This window comes from Pseudophryne corroboree, chromosome 2, assembly GCF_028390025.1.
Source record: "Pseudophryne corroboree isolate aPseCor3 chromosome 2, aPseCor3.hap2, whole genome shotgun sequence".
Taxonomy (NCBI): domain Eukaryota; kingdom Metazoa; phylum Chordata; class Amphibia; order Anura; family Myobatrachidae; genus Pseudophryne; species Pseudophryne corroboree.
The window spans coordinates 738,367,847-738,385,577 of record NC_086445.1 but is presented as its reverse complement, the minus strand read 5'-3'; the positions used below and the strand labels follow the sequence as shown (position 1 = coordinate 738,385,577).

Below are 17,731 nucleotides of genomic sequence, written 5' to 3'. Positions count from 1 at the left end.
CCGTTTATTTATCATTAACCATCCAGGCAACCTGTGATTCTTATCAACTATTGTATTGTATTATGTGTGAAGTTGCAGAACAGACGGATAGCTGCTCTTGCAACTTTTGTGCTGCAGCCTATATGAACTCTCATTAATTTTCATACTGGATGTTTTGTCAAGTTAGAGATCTTTTTTGCCTGTCAGTATCTCTTGGTTAACCGTTTATGTATCATTAACCATCCAGGCAACCTGTGGGCTGTAACTTGTGAGTCCATACGCTCTGCATTATACAGCACAGGCGCATTACTGTCACCATCTCTCACTGTAATTTTCACACCAACAACTCAGGTTGCATATTTATGGATTAATTGGGACGCTTTGGAGCAGGTGCTCTCACTATAGCCCTTATTTCATTCTTTGGAAAGAACTCACCATGGACTATTTGTGATACAATTCACACGTGCTCTCACTACTATCTCATTTTTTGAGACATCCCTTAGGGGAGAGCAATTAACCTCCCCGTGTGTTACAGATCCATCAATCCATTAAACACATCTTTTTGAGTGTGTACAAATAAAGCTTGTGAGGGGAGATAAATTATTCTCTCCTGTTTTTTTCAAATCCCCCCATCCATTTACGTGTCATTTTCCCCATCCATTTACGTGTCATTTTGAGGGCGACCTGCGTGTCATAGACCAACATCAGTCATTATATTACTTTCTTTGAATTTGCCTCATCAGTGGCCATTGCCCATGCTGACAGGTATTCTTTCGACTTTCTACAGTCATACCATGCTGGACATGCCCGATCTCGCCTGATCTTGGAAGCCAATCAGCATTGGGCCAGGTCAGTACCAGAAAGGGTGACCCTCTGGGAATACCGGGTACTGTAGCACCAAGAAATATACCTTCCGCTGATCAGCAAATTTAATTTCAGTTCAACCTTGCAATCTACTATTGCAGCTGACCCACTCTTTAGGAGTCCATACTTACACAAGCCGGTTTTCCATTATCTCTTCTATGAACACACCAATTTACTTAACACCATAATTTCGTAGAGATAATAGGAACATTTATATTTTCGCTTCTGACAAATGTCAAACATCAATACTCGCTTACAAATCAGTGGGTTTACAGATAAACTTTCTGTCACCCTCTTCATATAAGTGAGTTACATATTATTATATCGTCAACATCATTTTGTTGTTTAATACTTGTTTTAATATTTATTGCTGATGCACAGCAGTAATTTTATCATCTTTTCGTCTGTGATTAAAAGTTAAGTTTTATCTTACCTCACCTACCAATTATGATATCCTATCCAACCCTCCATCTCTTTAATATATAGAAATAAGTGTGCCCCTGAGAAACATTATCTATAGTCCCCCTTTTTTTGCCTCTTTGCTAAACAACCCTTCTACAGTTTGTTTTGGAACTGATGTCTGGGAGCACCACCAACCTTGCTCTACCTCAAAAGCCTTATTAGGCGCAGATGGTAGCTTTATGTTGGTTTAAATACATTTGGTTACATATGATATATACTAATTGAACACTAACTATTACAATCTGGACCAGTGCAGATTCCTAAAAACCCCCACCCAATACAACCCATATACATATGGCAAAGAATGGGGCAGCACTCAGAGGCTGGAATTGCAAAGTGACTTTAGTGCACTAAAGTCACTTTGCAATTCCAGCCTCTGAGTGCTGCCTCATTCTTTGCCGTATATATATATATATATATATATATACATACACACACACACACACACACACACACACACACACACACACACACACACACACACACACACACACACACACAATGTGTATATATATATATATATATATATATATATACACACACACAGTATATATACTGTATTATTTATTATTTCTTTATTAACAGTTTCTTTTATAGCGCAGCAAATTCCATTGCGCTTTACAATTGGAAATACTGTATGTATATAAAAAAAAAACTTGAAACACAACACACGTACTGTATTTTTATTAAAATAATGTAAAGAAGGGTGTTTTCACACAATCTTCACAATTATTTTAGTATCACCTGAATGTGCTAAAGGGCAAAATGCTAAATTCTCCTCCAAGCCCTTAAAGTCACATATTTTTAATTAACCAGATCGCATTTCTCATACTTGTAATGAGAAATGTGATCTGCCCGAATTTACCAAAATAAAAATGCAAAAAAATACTGGAAGGAGTCCTGTGATAATAATGCAGAAAGCATTAATAGGGCTTCCCCCTGGTTCCACGACTCCTGCACAGTCTAATCTGCCTACGGGCAGTAAAGGCTGAGCTTGGATCCAGCACCCATGACCAACCAAATGTTTCTGATCACTGTGTAAAAAATAAAACAACTAAATATATAAAAAAAAATAATACAGTAAAAGTAATACTTTCCTGCACCCAGCGATTTGTGAACGGTGATCTGCGAGGGCAGCCAGTCATCTGATTGCTGTGCTCCTTCTGTGCAATAAAATGATGCTGTGAAGCTAGCATCGCACTTTACAGTGCTGGGGGTCACGGTGAAGATAACTGGCTGCCCTCCCAAATCACCAATCATGAGTCCTGGCTGCAGGTAAGGTTGCAGGGGAGGAGGGGTGTCTCAGGGGTGTAACGGGGAATACTGGTGGTGCACGCGTTTTCACACGCTCAGGGAATTTGTCACAAAATATACCCTGAGAATCATGGTAAGTGGATTCGCAGGGACAGAACTTTCTTGCAAGCTCTGTCCCTGCATGTGATAATTGATATATCGTTGCAATGTATTCAATTATCCCATTGCGGATTTGGACAATTTTATCACATCCCATCCACATCCGAGTACTGGATTATGATAAATATAACCCTTAATATGTTAACATGTTAATTCAATCACAAGTATACAAAGATAACCTTTAACAAGAATAGAATAGGGAATATAATATAATTCAGGTTGAACTCAATGGACTACTGGTCTTTTTTCAACCTCACCAACTATGTTATGTTATTATTACCTTTATTATGTTCTTGTTAATGAAGCCAAACTCCCAATAAAGAACCCACTTTGGAATATCTATAAATTTGAGAATTTGTAGACTTATATTATTTATTGCATGACCAGTGTATTAATATGAACATTGCTGTGGCATACATAGGTGTGAAAACAACTACACCCTCTGATTGGAAAAAAAAACATGCCAGCACTGGATTTTAGTGGCTTGTGAATTAAATATATAGTTTAAAATTCTAAGCAATGTAGAAACATGTTTAAGCTTATTAATGTCACTAGAGGGAGCCAGAGTTTGTCTTATATATTGTACAGGTTTTATAACTCAGCAACTGAATTCTTAAATCCCCATTTTCATAAATGGGAATATTGTAATAAGGTTTATTTTAGATTTTTGGCTATTAGATGGCAGTACTAAGCCAAAATATCATTATTCTAAAAACCAATTTATGTGACTATCAACTGTGTTCTATATAAAAAATACTGCTGTCATACAGCATTTGTGAAAGATATGATTGTAAATCAGAACATAATAGGTAATATTCACCAAAAAGAAATAAAGAAATTCAATTGTTTATGCAAGTCGCAAAAATATAGGCTCTATCTATTAAGACAAATTTGCAAAAAAGATAAACATATCTCGAGGGCATACACTGAAGCGAGAGGGAGACAAGTTCAGGGGAAATTTAAGGAAAAATGACTTCACAGAAAGAGTAGTGGATAAGTGGGATAGCCTCCCATCAGAGGTGGTAGATACTAAAGGTGCATACACACTGGGTGTTTTTGCCCAGCGTGTATGCACAGCGACGATCGCTGACATCACTGGGCTGAAAATCGCTCAGTGCAAACACACGGAGCTATTTTCCCCCCTGCCCAGCGATTTCAGAGGGCGTGAACGGCTTTACATAGCAGGATGCAATGAAAAGCTGTTCACCCCGCCGTTCATCTGCTGGCAGTGTCGGACTGGCCCACAGGGGTACAGGGAAAACCACCGGTGGGCCCCACTACCTGGGGGCCCACTTTCTCCTCTAGGGATCAGGTTCTAGACTGTGCACTTGAATTATACATTATACATATGTTACCTTATACTGCACAGGACTGTGGCATATTTTCTATTTTGCATTATTGTTATTAATCTGGTACATTATCATGTATGCACTAGCAGTATTTACTATATAAATATATCAAGGGGCCCACACCATGATCTCTCTAATGGATAGCCTAGCCTCTATAGCAGCTGGCCACACCCCCTATGGAGAGTGGCCACACCCCTAAGAATGGGCCCCTGCCACTGAATTGCCCCGGTGGGCCCTTCATACCCCAGTCCGACACTGTCTCCTGGTGATACCAGCAGATGAATGGCTACTGCTGGCGATGAAGCGGGAGTGCGCATCAGCGCTCATGGCTCATCACCAGGGCATACACACTGGGTGGCTTTGAGCTGAAAGCAGCTCAACACACCAAAAAGAGCTGATTTCAGATCAATATCGTCCAGTGTGTATTAGAGATGAGCGGGTTCGGTTTCTCTGAATCCGAACCCGCCCGAACTTCATGTTTTTTTACACGGGTCCGAGCGACTCGGATCTTCCCGCCTTGCTCGGTTAACCCGAGCGCGCCCGAACGTCATCATCACGCTGTCGGATTCTCGCGAGGCTCGGATTCTATCGCGAGACTCGGATTCTATATAAGGAGCCGCGCGTCGCGGCCATTTTCACACGTGCATTGAGATTGATAGGGAGAGGACGTGGCTGGCGTCCTCTCCGTTTAGAAATTAAAATAGATAGGAGAGTGAGAGTGAGACACTTCATTTACTTACTGGAGCTTAGGAGGAGTTATACTAGTGACTGATGACCAGTGACCTGACCACCAGTGCAGTTTTATAATTTATTATTATTTAATAATCCGTTCTGTTCTTGTTCTCTGCCTGAAAAAAACGATACACAGTGACTCAGTCACACTCACATACCATATCTGTGCTCAGCCCAGTGTGCTGCATCATCTATGTATAATATCTGACTGTGCTCACACAGCTTAATTGTGGGGGAGACTGGGGAGCAGTTATAGGTTATAGCAGGAGCCAGGAGTACATATTAAACAGTGCACACTTTTGCTGCCAGAGTGCCACTGCCAGTGTGACAGACCACTGACCACTGACCACTGTGACCAGTGACCTGACCACACTGACCACCAGTATAGTATATTGTGATTGTCTGCCTGAAAAAGTACACTCGTCGTGTGACTTGTGTGGTGTTTTTTAATTCTATAAAAATTAAAAAACTCATTCTGCTGACAGACAGTGTCCAGCAGGTCCGTCATTATATAATATATACCTGTCCGGCTGCAGTAGTGATATATATATATTTTTTATATCATTATTTATCATCCAGTCTATACTAGCAGCAGACACAGTACGGTAGTTCACGGCTGTAGCTACCTCTGTGTCGGCACTCGGCAGTCCATCCATAATTGTATACCACCTACCCGTGGTTTTTTTTTTCTTTCTTCTTTATACATACTACATCTCATTATCATCCAGTCTATATTAGCAGCAGACACAGTACAGTACGGTAGTCCACGGCTGTAGCTACCTCTGTGTCGGCACTCGGCAGTCCATCCATAATTGTATACCACCTACCCGTGGTTTTTTTTTTCTTTCTTCTTTATACATACTACATCTCATTATCATCCAGTCTATATTAGCAGCAGACACAGTACAGTACGGTAGTCCACGGCTGTAGCTACCTCTGTGTCGGCACTCGGCAGTCCATCCATAATTGTATACCACCTACCCGTGGTTTTTTTTTCTTTCTTCTTTATACATACTACATCTCATTATCATCCAGTCTATATTGGCAGCAGACACAGTACAGTACGGTAGTCCACGGCTGTAGCTATCTCTGTGTCGGCACTCGGCAGTCCATCCATAATTGTATACCACCTACCCGTGGTTTTTTTTTTCTTTCTTCTTTATACATACTACATCTCATTATCAACCAGTCTATATTAGCAGCAGACACAGTACAGTACGGTAGTCCACGGCTGTAGCTACCTCTGTGTCGGCACTCGGCAGTCCATCCATAATTGTATACCACCTACCCGTGGTTTTTTTTTTCTTTCTTCTTTATACATACTACATCTCATTATCAACCAGTCTATATTAGCAGCAGACACAGTACGGTAGTTCACGGCTGTAGCTACCTCTGTGTCGGCACTCGGCAGTCCATCCATAATTGTATACCACCTACCCGTGGTTTTTTTTTTCTTTCTTCTTTATACATACTACATCTCATTATCAACCAGTCTATATTAGCAGCAGACACAGTACAGTACGGTAGTCCACGGCTGTAGCTACCTCTGTGTCGGCACTCGGCAGTCCATCCATAATTGTATACCACCTACCCGTGGTTTTTTTTTTCTTTCTTCTTTATACATACTACATCTCATTATCATCCAGTCTATATTAGCAGCAGACACAGTACAGTACGGTAGTCCACGGCTGTAGCTATCTCTGTGTCGGCACTCGGCAGTCCATCCATAATTGTATACCACCTACCCGTGGTTTTTTTTTTTCTTTCTTCTTTATACATACTACATCTCATTATCAACCAGTCTATATTAGCATCAGACACAGTACAGTACGGTAGTCCACGGCTGTAGCTACCTCTGTGTCGGCACTCGGCAGTCCATCCATAATTGTATACCACCTACCCGTGGTTTTTCTTTTCTTTCTTCTTTATACATACTACATCTCATTATCAACCAGTCTATATTAGCAGCAGACACAGTACAGTACGGTAGTCCACGGCTGTAGCTACCTCTGTGTCGGCACTCGGCAGTCCATCCATAATTGTATACCACCTACCCGTGGTTTTTTTTTTTCTTTCTTCTTTATACATACTACATCTCATTATCATCCAGTCTATATTAGCAGCAGACACAGTACAGTACGGTAGTCCACGGCTGTAGCTATCTCTGTGTCGGCACTCGGCAGTCCATCCATAATTGTATACCACCTACCCGTGGTTTTTTTTTTCTTTCTTCTTTATACATACTACATCTCATTATCAACCAGTCTATATTAGCAGCCGACACAGTACAGTACGGTAGTCCACGGCTGTAGCTACCTCTGTGTCGGCACTCGGCAGTCCATCCATAATTGTATACCACCTACCCGTGGTTTTTTTTTTCTTTCTTCTTTATACATACTACATCTCATTATCATCCAGTCTATATTAGCAGCAGACACAGTACAGTACGGTAGTCCACGGCTGTAGCTACCTCTGTGTCGGCACTCGGCAGTCCATCCATAATTGTATACCACCTACCCGTGGTTTTTTTTTTCTTTCTTCTTTATACATACTACATCTCATTATCAACCAGTCTATATTAGCAGCAGACACAGTACGGTAGTTCACGGCTGTAGCTACCTCTGTGTCGGCACTCGGCAGTCCATCCTTAATTGTATACTAGTATCCATCCATCTCCATTGTTTACCTGAGGTGCCTTTTAGTTGTGCCTATTAAAATATGGAGAACAAAAATGTTGAGGTTCCAAAATTAGGGAAAGATCAAGATCCACTTCCACCTCGTGCTGAAGCTGCTGCCACTAGTCATGGCCGAGACGATGAAATGCCAGCAACGTCGTCTGCCAAGGCCGATGCCCAATGTCATAGTACAGAGCATGTCAAATCCAAAACACCAAATATCAGTAAAAAAAGGACTCCAAAACCTAAAATAAAATTGTCGGAGGAGAAGCGTAAACTTGCCAATATGCCATTTACCACACGGAGTGGCAAGGAACGGCTGAGGCCCTGGCCTATGTTCATGGCTAGTGGTTCAGCTTCACATGAGGATGGAAGCACTCAGCCTCTCGCTAGAAAACTGAAAAGACTCAAGCTGGCAAAAGCACCGCAAAGAACTGTGCGTTCTTTGAAATCCCAAATCCACAAGGAGAGTCCAATTGTGTCGGTTGCGATGCCTGACCTTCCCAACACTGGACGTGAAGAGCATGCGCCTTCCACCATTTGCACGCCCCCTGCAAGTGCTGGAAGGAGCACCCGCAGTCCAGTTCCTGATAGTCAGATTGAAGATGTCAGTGTTGAAGTACATCAGGATGAGGAGGATATGGGTGTTGCTGGCGCTGGGGAGGAAATTGACCAGGAGGATTCTGATGGTGAGGTGGTTTGTTTAAGTCAGGCACCCGGGGAGACACCTGTTGTCCGTGGGAGGAATATGGCCACTGACATGCCTGGTGAAAATACCAAAAAAATCAGCTCTTCGGTGTGGAAGTATTTCAACAGAAATGCGGACAACAGGTGTCAAGCCGTGTGTTGCCTTTGTCAAGCTGTAATAAGTAGGGGTAAGGACGTTAACCACCTCGGAACATCCTCCCTTATACGTCACCTGCAGCGCATTCATAATAAGTCAGTGACAAGTTCAAAAACTTTGGGCGACAGCGGAAGCAGTCCACTGACCAGTAAATCCCTTCCTCTTGTAACCAAGCTCACGCAAACCACCCCACCAACTCCCTCAGTGTCAATTTCCTCCTTCCCCAGGAATGCCAATAGTCCTGCAGGCCATGTCACTGGCAATTCTGACGAGTCCTCTCCTGCCTGGGATTCCTCCGATGCATCCTTGCGTGTAACGCCTACTGCTGCTGGCGCTGCTGTTGTTGCTGCTGGGAGTCGATGGTCATCCCAGAGGGGAAGTCGTAAGCCCACTTGTACTACTTCCAGTAAGCAATTGACTGTTCAACAGTCCTTTGCGAGGAAGATGAAATATCACAGCAGTCATCCTGCTGCAAAGCGGATAACTGAGGCCTTGACAACTATGTTGGTGTTAGACGTGCGTCCGGTATCCGCCGTTAGTTCACAGGGAACTAGACAATTTATTGAGGCAGTGTGCCCCCATTACCAAATACCATCTAGGTTCCACTTCTCTAGGCAGGCGATACCGAGAATGTACACGGACGTCAGAAAAAGACTCACCAGTGTCCTAAAAAATGCAGTTGTACCCAATGTCCACTTAACCACGGACATGTGGACAAGTGGAGCAGTGCAGGGTCAGGACTATATGACTGTGACAGCCCACTGGGTAGATGTATGGACTCCCGCCGCAAGAACAGCAGTGGCGGCACCAGTAGCAGCATCTCGCAAACGCCAACTCTTTCCTAGGCAGGCTACGCTTTGTATCACCGGTTTCCAGAATACGCACACAGCTGAAAACCTCTTACGGCAACTGAGGAAGATCATCGCGGAATGGCTTACCCCAATTGGACTCTCCTGTGGATTTGTGGCATCGGACAACGCCAGCAATATTGTGTGTGCATTAAATATGGGCAAATTCCAGCACGTCCCATGTTTTGCACATACCTTGAATTTGGTGGTGCAGAATTTTTTAAAAAACGACAGGGGCGTGCAAGAGATGCTGTCGGTGGCCAGAAGAATTGCGGGACACTTTCGGCGTACAGGCACCACGTACAGAAGACTGGAGCACCACCAAAAACTACTGAACCTGCCCTGCCATCATCTGAAGCAAGAAGTGGTAACGAGGTGGAATTCAACCCTCTATATGCTTCAGAGGTTGGAGGAGCAGCAAAAGGCCATTCAAGCCTATACAATTGAGCACGATATAGGAGGTGGAATGCACCTGTCTCAAGCGCAGTGGAGAATGATTTCAACGTTGTGCAAGGTTCTGATGCTCTTTGAACTTGCCACACGTGAAGTCAGTTCAGACACTGCCAGCCTGAGTCAGGTCATTCCCCTCATCAGGCTTTTGCAGAAGAAGCTGGAGACATTGAAGGAGGAGCTAACACGGAGCGATTCCGCTAGGCATGTGGGACTTGTGGATGGAGCCCTTAATTCGCTTAACAAGGATTCACGGGTGGTCAATCTGTTGAAATCAGAGCACTACATTTTGGCCACCGTGCTCGATCCTAGATTTAAAGCCTACCTTGGATCTCTCTTTCCGGCAGACACAAGTCTGCTGGGGTTGAAAGACCTGCTGGTGAGAAAATTGTCAAGTCAAGCGGAACGCGACCTGTCAACATCTCCTCCTTCACATTCTCCCGCAACTGGGGGTGCGAGGAAAAGGCTCAGAATTCCGAGCCCACCCGCTGGCGGTGATGCAGGGCAGTCTGGAGCGACTGCTGATGCTGACATCTGGTCCGGACTGAAGGACCTGACAACGATTACGGACATGTCGTCTACTGTCACTGCATATGATTCTCTCAACATTGAAAGAATGGTGGAGGATTATATGAGTGACCGCATCCAAGTAGGCACGTCACACAGTCCGTACTTATACTGGCAGGAAAAAGAGGCAATTTGGAGGCCCTTGCACAAACTGGCTTTATTCTACCTAAGTTGCCCTCCCACAAGTGTGTACTCCGAAAGAGTGTTTAGTGCCGCCGCTCACCTTGTCAGCAATCGGCGTACGAGGTTACATCCAGAAAATGTGGAGAAGATGATGTTCATTAAAATGAATTATAATCAATTCCTCCGCGGAGACATTGACCAGCAGCAATTGCCTCCACAAAGTACACAGGGAGCTGAGATGGTGGATTCCAGTGGGGACGAATTGATAATCTGTGAGGAGGGGGATGTACACGGTGATATATCGGAGGATGATGATGAGGTGGACATCTTGCCTCTGTAGAGCCAGTTTGTGCAAGGAGAGATTAATTGCTTCTTTTTTGGTGGGGGTCCAAACCAACCCGTCATATCAGTCACAGTCGTGTGGCAGACCCTGTCACTGAAATGATGGGTTGGTTAAAGTGTGCATGTCCTGTTTATACAACATAAGGGTGGGTGGGAGGGCCCAAGGACAATTCCATCTTGCACCTCTTTTTTCTTTAATTTTTCTTTGCGTCATGTGCTGTTTGGGGAGGGTTTTTTGGAAGGGCCATCCTGCGTGACACTGCAGTGCCACTCCTAGATGGGCCCGGTGTTTGTGTCGGCCACTAGGGTCGCTTATCTTACTCACACAGCTACCTCATTGCGCCTCTTTTTTTCTTTGCGTCATGTGCTGTTTGGGGAGGGTTTTTTGGAAGGGCCATCCTGCGTGACACTGCAGTGCCACTCCTAGATGGGCCCGGTGTTTGTGTCGGCCACTAGGGTCACTTATCTTACTCACACAGCTACCTCATTGCGCCTCTTTTTTTCTTTGCGTCATGTGCTGTTTGGGGAGGGTTTTTTGGAAGGGACATCCTGCGTGACACTGCAGTGACACTCCTAGATGGGCCCGGTGTTTGTGTCGGCCACTAGGGTCGCTTATCTTACTCACACAGCTACCTCATTGCGCCTCTTTTTTTCTTTGCGTCATGTGCTGTTTGGGGAGGGTTTTTTGGAAGGGCCATCCTGCGTGACACTGCAGTGCCACTTCTAGATGGGCCCGGTGTTTGTGTTGGCCACTAGGGTCGCTTATCTTACTCACACAGCTACCTCATTGCGCCTCTTTTTTTCTTTGCGTCATGTGCTGTTTGGGGAGGGTTTTTTGGAAGGGCCATCCTGCGTGACACTGCAGTGCCACTCCTAGATGGGCCCGGTGTTTGTGTCGGCCACTAGGGTCGCTTATCTTACTCACACAGCTACCTCATTGCGCCTCTTTTTTTCTTTGCGTCATGTGCTGTTTGGGGAGGGTTTTTTGGAAGGGACATCCTGCGTGACACTGCAGTGACACTCCTAGATGGGCCCGGTGTTTGTGTCGGCCACTAGGGTCGCTTATCTTACTCACACAGCTACCTCATTGCGCCTCTTTTTTTCTTTGCGTCATGTGCTGTTTGGGGAGGGTTTTTTGGAAGGGACATCCTGCGTGACACTGCAGTGCCACTCCTAGATGGGCCCGGTGTTTGTGTCGGCCACTAGGGTCGCTTATCTTACTCACACAGCTACCTCATTGCGCCTCTTTTTTTCTTTGCGTCATGTGCTGTTTGGGGAGGGTTTTTTGGAAGGGCCATCCTGCGTGACACTGCAGTGCCACTCCTAGATGGGCCCGGTGTTTGTGTCGGCCACTAGGGTCGCTTATCTTACTCATACAGCTACCTCATTGCGCCTCTTTTTTTCTTTGCGTCATGTGCTGTTTGGGGAGGGTTTTTTGGAAGGGACATCCTGCGTGACACTGCAGTGACACTCCTAGATGGGCCCGGTGTTTGTGTCGGCCACTAGGGTCGCTTATCTTACTCACACAGCTACCTCATTGCGCCTCTTTTTTTCTTTGCGTCATGTGCTGTTTGGGGAGGGTTTTTTGGAAGGGTCATCCTGCGTGACACTGCAGTGCCACTCCTAGATGGGCCCGGTGTTTGTGTCGGCCACTAGGGTCGCTTATCTTACTCACACAGCTACCTCATTGCGCCTCTTTTTTTCTTTGCGTCATGTGCTGTTTGGGGAGGGTTTTTTGGAAGGGACATCCTGCGTGACACTGCAGTGCCACTCCTAGATGGGCCAGGTGTTTGTGTCGGCCACTAGGGTCGCTTATCTTACTCACACAGCTACCTCATTGCGCCTCTTTTTTTCTTTGCATCATGTGCTGTTTGGGGAGGGTTTTTTGGAAGGGACATCCTGCGTGACACTGCAGTGCCACTCCTAGATGGGCCAGGTGTTTGTGTCGGCCACTAGGGTCGCTTAGCTTAGTCATCCAGCGACCTCGGTGCAAATTTTAGGACTAAAAATAATATTGTGAGGTGTGAGGTATTCAGAATAGACTGAAAATGAGTGGAAATGATGGTTTTTGAGGTTAATAATACTTTGGGATCAAAATGACCCCCAAATTCTATGATTTAAGCTGTTTTTTAGGTTTTTTTGAAAAAAACACCCGAATCCAAAACACACCCGAATCCGACAAAAAAAATTCGGTTAGGCTTTGCCAAAACGCGGTCGAACCCAAAACACGGCCGCGGAACCGAACCCAAAACCAAAACACAAAACCCGAAAAATTTCCGGCGCTCATCTCTAGTGTGTATGGGCCTTAAGACAGTAGAACAATTTAAACATGCTCGGGATAGCCATATGAATATCCTTACGGTTCAAAAAGGGTTGAGATTACCTAAAGGATAAAATAAGGGGCAGACTAGATGGGCCAAGTGTTTCTTATCTGCCATCAAATTCTATGTTTCTATATTTCTGTTGCCACTGGTTCTCTCATACTGTATCAGCCAGGGCCGGTTCAAGGGCGCTCTGCGCCCCGGGCAGGAAAAGGGGTGTGGCCTAATACAGGGGGCGTGGTCAGTTACGCCCCCTGTACATTGCTAGCGTGGAGAGGACCTTTGCTGTGCGGTGCGCGATGACGTCATCGCGCACCGCTCAGCAAAGTTACTCTCCACGAAGGGAAACTAGACGCATAGCGTCTAGTTCCCTTCACAGGAGGCGGACGGGGACGGCAGCGGGCAGCGGGCAGCGGAGGCGGACGGGGGACACAGCGGGCAGCAGTGGCGGATCTTGCCACAGTGCGGCGCCCTCCGGATGGCGCCAGCGCCCTCCGGAAGGCGGCGCCCCGGGCAAAAGTCCTGCTTGCCCGTGGCAAGATCCGCTACTGGTATCAGCCTCCACTTGGAGGACAAGCAGGATGAGGATTCAGGACAGAAGACCAAACCAGATTTATTATGTTACTTATTGCCATGTAAAACAATCCTTAAGGACCTCCATGAATATTGAGCAACAGTGTTCCATAAATGCAGAACACTAATGTAATTTATTTCTTGCAAAGAGTTCCAAGGGGGCGATTCAGAGATGGATGCAGCTACATGTCTGTACACAGCGGCCACATCCATCTGGTCTGTGCACACGCACCAGCTGCAATGCACGTGCGTTACCCTTCTCCTTGTGGCCACATACTGGAAGGATGCAGCCACAAGGTGATTGACAGCGGTGGGTGTTTGGGGGACAGAGTTTCACCATTGTGGGGGGGTGGTGGCCGATATGGGGGGGTGTCATGAACATATTCAGGGCGGCTGCGTGACATCATACATGGCCCCCGCGGTAAAAAATACTGGTGGATTGCCTGTCAGCACAGCCAGGGGTCAGAATTAAATTGATGCATCCGCAATTAAATTGCAGATGCATTGTGAGGTGGCACAACACATGTTGGGCGACCTTGCCCTGTGCTGGGTGACCACTAGCATGTGAGGAGATGGGCGCAGACAGGGTTGGATCGGCCCATAAATGTACAGGGGAAATCCCCCGGTGCGGTGCGCCCTATTGCATTGGGGATGGGGGGGGGGGGTTATGCGGGCGCTTGTCCTCCTCTAGGGATCAGACTCTGTACAACATTATACATGTTACCTTACAGTGCACAGGACAATTATGTAGTTTTTACTGTGCATTGCTGTTATTTATCTGGTACATTATCTTTCATGCACTAGCAGTATTTACAATATTACAATATATCCTTATCAAGGGGCCAAGCCCATGCACGCTCTAATGGTTAGGGAAAGCACACCCCTAAACATGGCCCCTTCCACTGCATTTTCCCTGATGGGCCCTGCACGCCCCAGTCTGACACTGGAAGCAGATCTTGCTGCGGATGCAACGATCTGTGTCCATCTCTGAATAACCCAAGTTCTTATAGTATAAAAAAACATGTATCTATCAAATAGTTTATTTTTTTATTTTACACTAAATACTTTATAACAAAGTACAATTTGCTCCAAATATACAGTATACATAGGCTTGATACAAATATATATATAAAATGTTTGCTTTAATAAATTGATTCTGTCAAATTAAATCTCATCTGAAAGCTCTAACAGCTGCATCATTGTTCCCATATATTAATAAACAGCCTGCTTACTACGGCCATCAGGTGGAGGTTAAGGAGGCCATCCTTTCTCACAGCAGAGGTTGGCGGCATATAAGGAGTGCTACTTCTCTCATGTTCTAAGTAACTTGTCTTGTACTAAGCTCTGCCACCTGTCCTGCTGGTCAGGATTCCTACATCATCACCATCTTGGAGCATGTCAGCTGACTTAATTTCTCCAGTTAAAGAGCTTCTTACCTCAGCTGACATCAGCTACCTATTAGTGACCTGCAATTCCTATATAAGACCTCCCTGGCCATCAGTCCAATGCCAGAGTAATAGTCTCATTTTAGAGTTATTTCCTCTCTCATAGCTCCTGCTAGCCAGAGCCGGATTAAGGGGGGTTCCAAGGGGACACAGTACCCCAGGCCCCCCTTATATTGGGGGCCCCCTGCCTGCCATCAAGCCCTGGACGTTTACATGATTTTTTTTTTTTTTTTAGAAAGTTCTGCCGTTGGTGGCAGTGGTGCAGAACCCCCCTTCCCCCAACCCTCTCCCGCACGGATCAAATTTGTTTTCCAGAGATGGAGACAGCCCTGTCTCCATCTCTGCACTGGCCAGTCACACCTGTAGTCACAATCAGAGCCGCCGGGTAAACACGCATGGCTGCTCTGATCAGCAGAGCTCTCTGCAGCGCTGGATACATTGCAGGCAGCAGAGGGAACTATTGAGTATGTGCAGCAGGAGCACCACTCACATGGACTCCGGCAGTGACAATCTCCTCCAGCTCCTCTTCTCTCTTGGTATGGTTAGTGCTTAATGGTGTGTGTGTGTTTGTTTGTTTACTTTGTATGTATGTATGTATGTATGTATGCATGCTCTGTGTTGTGTGTAAGTATGCTACAGTATGTATGTATGTATATATGTATGTATGTTGTGTGTAAGTATGCTACAGTATGTATGTATGTATGTATGTATGCATGCATGCTGTGTGTAAGTATGCTACAGTATGTACAGTATGTATGTATGTATGCTGTTTGTATGTGTATGTATGCTATGTGTTGTGTATATGTACAGTATGTATGGTGTGTGTGTGTGTGTGTGTGTGTATGCTGTGTGCGTTGTGTGTATGTATAGTATGTATGCTGTGTGTATGTTGTGTGTATATATGCTATGTGTGTGTTTGTAGGTATGCTGTGCGTGTATTAGGTTTTCGTCTTGAAGTAGGGCTGTCAGAAAATTAATTTTGTGACAGGCAGATTAGACAGACCTGTACTATTGTAACCAGCAGCTTGCGTGCCCTTAGATGCTAGAAGAAGCATTCCCCAGCATCATACTATACCACCTACCATGTGACAGTGTAATATTGTTTTTGTTTTTCTACATTGGATAAATGTGATTTCTATATTTTTGTTCAGTAATATTCACTGTACTGCCTCTAACAGCTCTCTGCTTATATATATATATATATATATATATATATCCCCCCCCCATATACACTATAAATAGCACTTTGGGGGCCCCCTTGTATTAAGTACCCCGGGCCCAGTGGAGCCTTAATCCGGCCCTGCTGCTAGCAACTAGATATATTGCAATCCCTGGCTTAATAATAACAACACAGATTTCAGAGTATTTTCTGGCTATTTATAGAGCTTTTGCATTCCCAGTGTTACAACGGACTTTGCTATTATTCAGTGACTCCAGTAACCTCCTGTGCAAAACTGGTTACCAGATTGCAGTAGCTACAATGACTGTAGTGCAAAGTGACTGTATCTTTTTCTGATTAGTCTCCATCCATACTAATAATTCACTTGAGTGGCCCATCTGTGTTACCAGCTTGCCTAATGCACAGTGATTTGACAGATCCATTAGCCACTTGCTTATTTAGTGCTTTCCAATCTGCTGCAGAGATTCTGAACCCTGCCGTGCTGTTAACCACTGAATCCTCTACATTAGATTTTGGGGTGTATTCATGAAGCAGTGAAAAGAGCGGAGAAGTGATCCAGTGGAGAAGTTACCCACGGTAACCAATCAGCTGCTCTGTATAATTTTATAGTATGCAAATTATAAATGTTACATCAATGCTGATTGGTCGCCATGGGCAACTTCTCCACTGACTCACTTCTCCACACTTTTCACTGCTACATTCACTACTTTCAAAATATCAGAACCCAGCATCACAGTCTCCAAGAGATATATCCAGCCAGTAATTTGTTACATCCTTGTTACGAGCCGACATCAGTCTGGAATCAGAATTGCTAACTGGTCCCAGTACAGTATCCAGTACCAGTGTTACTAGCTGGTCCTAGCCTGATATCCTTGTTGCTAGACTAGCCGGTTCCAGCCTGGTAGTCCAGTACACGCCTGTTACAGTCCGGTTTAGTATCTCTGGTTCCAGTCTGGTCCAGCATTTGCCGGTTCCAGTCTAGTCCAGTATCTTCCAGTTCCAGTCCAGAACATTCCAGTTTCTGATCGACCCAGTACTAACTTGGTTCTAGTCTGGTCCAGCATTCACTATTTCCAGTCCGGTCCATTATCCTCGGGTTCCAGTCTGGCCCATAGCTTTTCTGGTTTCAGAACAACAAAGTACTAACCTGGTTCCAGCCCGGTCATAGTCTACTGTCAAGCTCTAATTTGTTTCAGTTACTTGTAGCAGTGTGCTCCAGCATATCCTTCTAAGTTGCCTCTCTAAGACTCCAGTTGTATCTCCAGTGCCTTGGTCTGCAAACAACCAGTCCGCACCAATCACTAACATCATAGTGCCTGTTCCACAGTACACACTTTCTCTGACTTCAGTCCAAGAGCAGAGACTATATAAGACCTCCCACCCTCCAAGTCATCTACATCAGTACCTGATCCAGCCAGAGACTCAAATCCGGAGCCAAAAACAAACAAACACAAATGTGACAAGGGGGCTGCAACAAAGACAGCTTCAGCGGCTACAGGTACTGTGATGGCTACAGACACAGTTTGTGCGGAGGCTGTGGTGAGCCTCTGCACGGGGACACAGA

General features: G+C 45.1%; 1 pseudogene; it reads left to right on the top strand.

The window, feature by feature from the left end:
• The first annotated feature begins 758 nt into the window (after positions 1-758).
• Positions 759-877, top strand: LOC135052713 (5S ribosomal RNA; annotated as a pseudogene).
• The last annotated feature ends 16,854 nt before the right edge of the window (positions 878-17,731 follow it).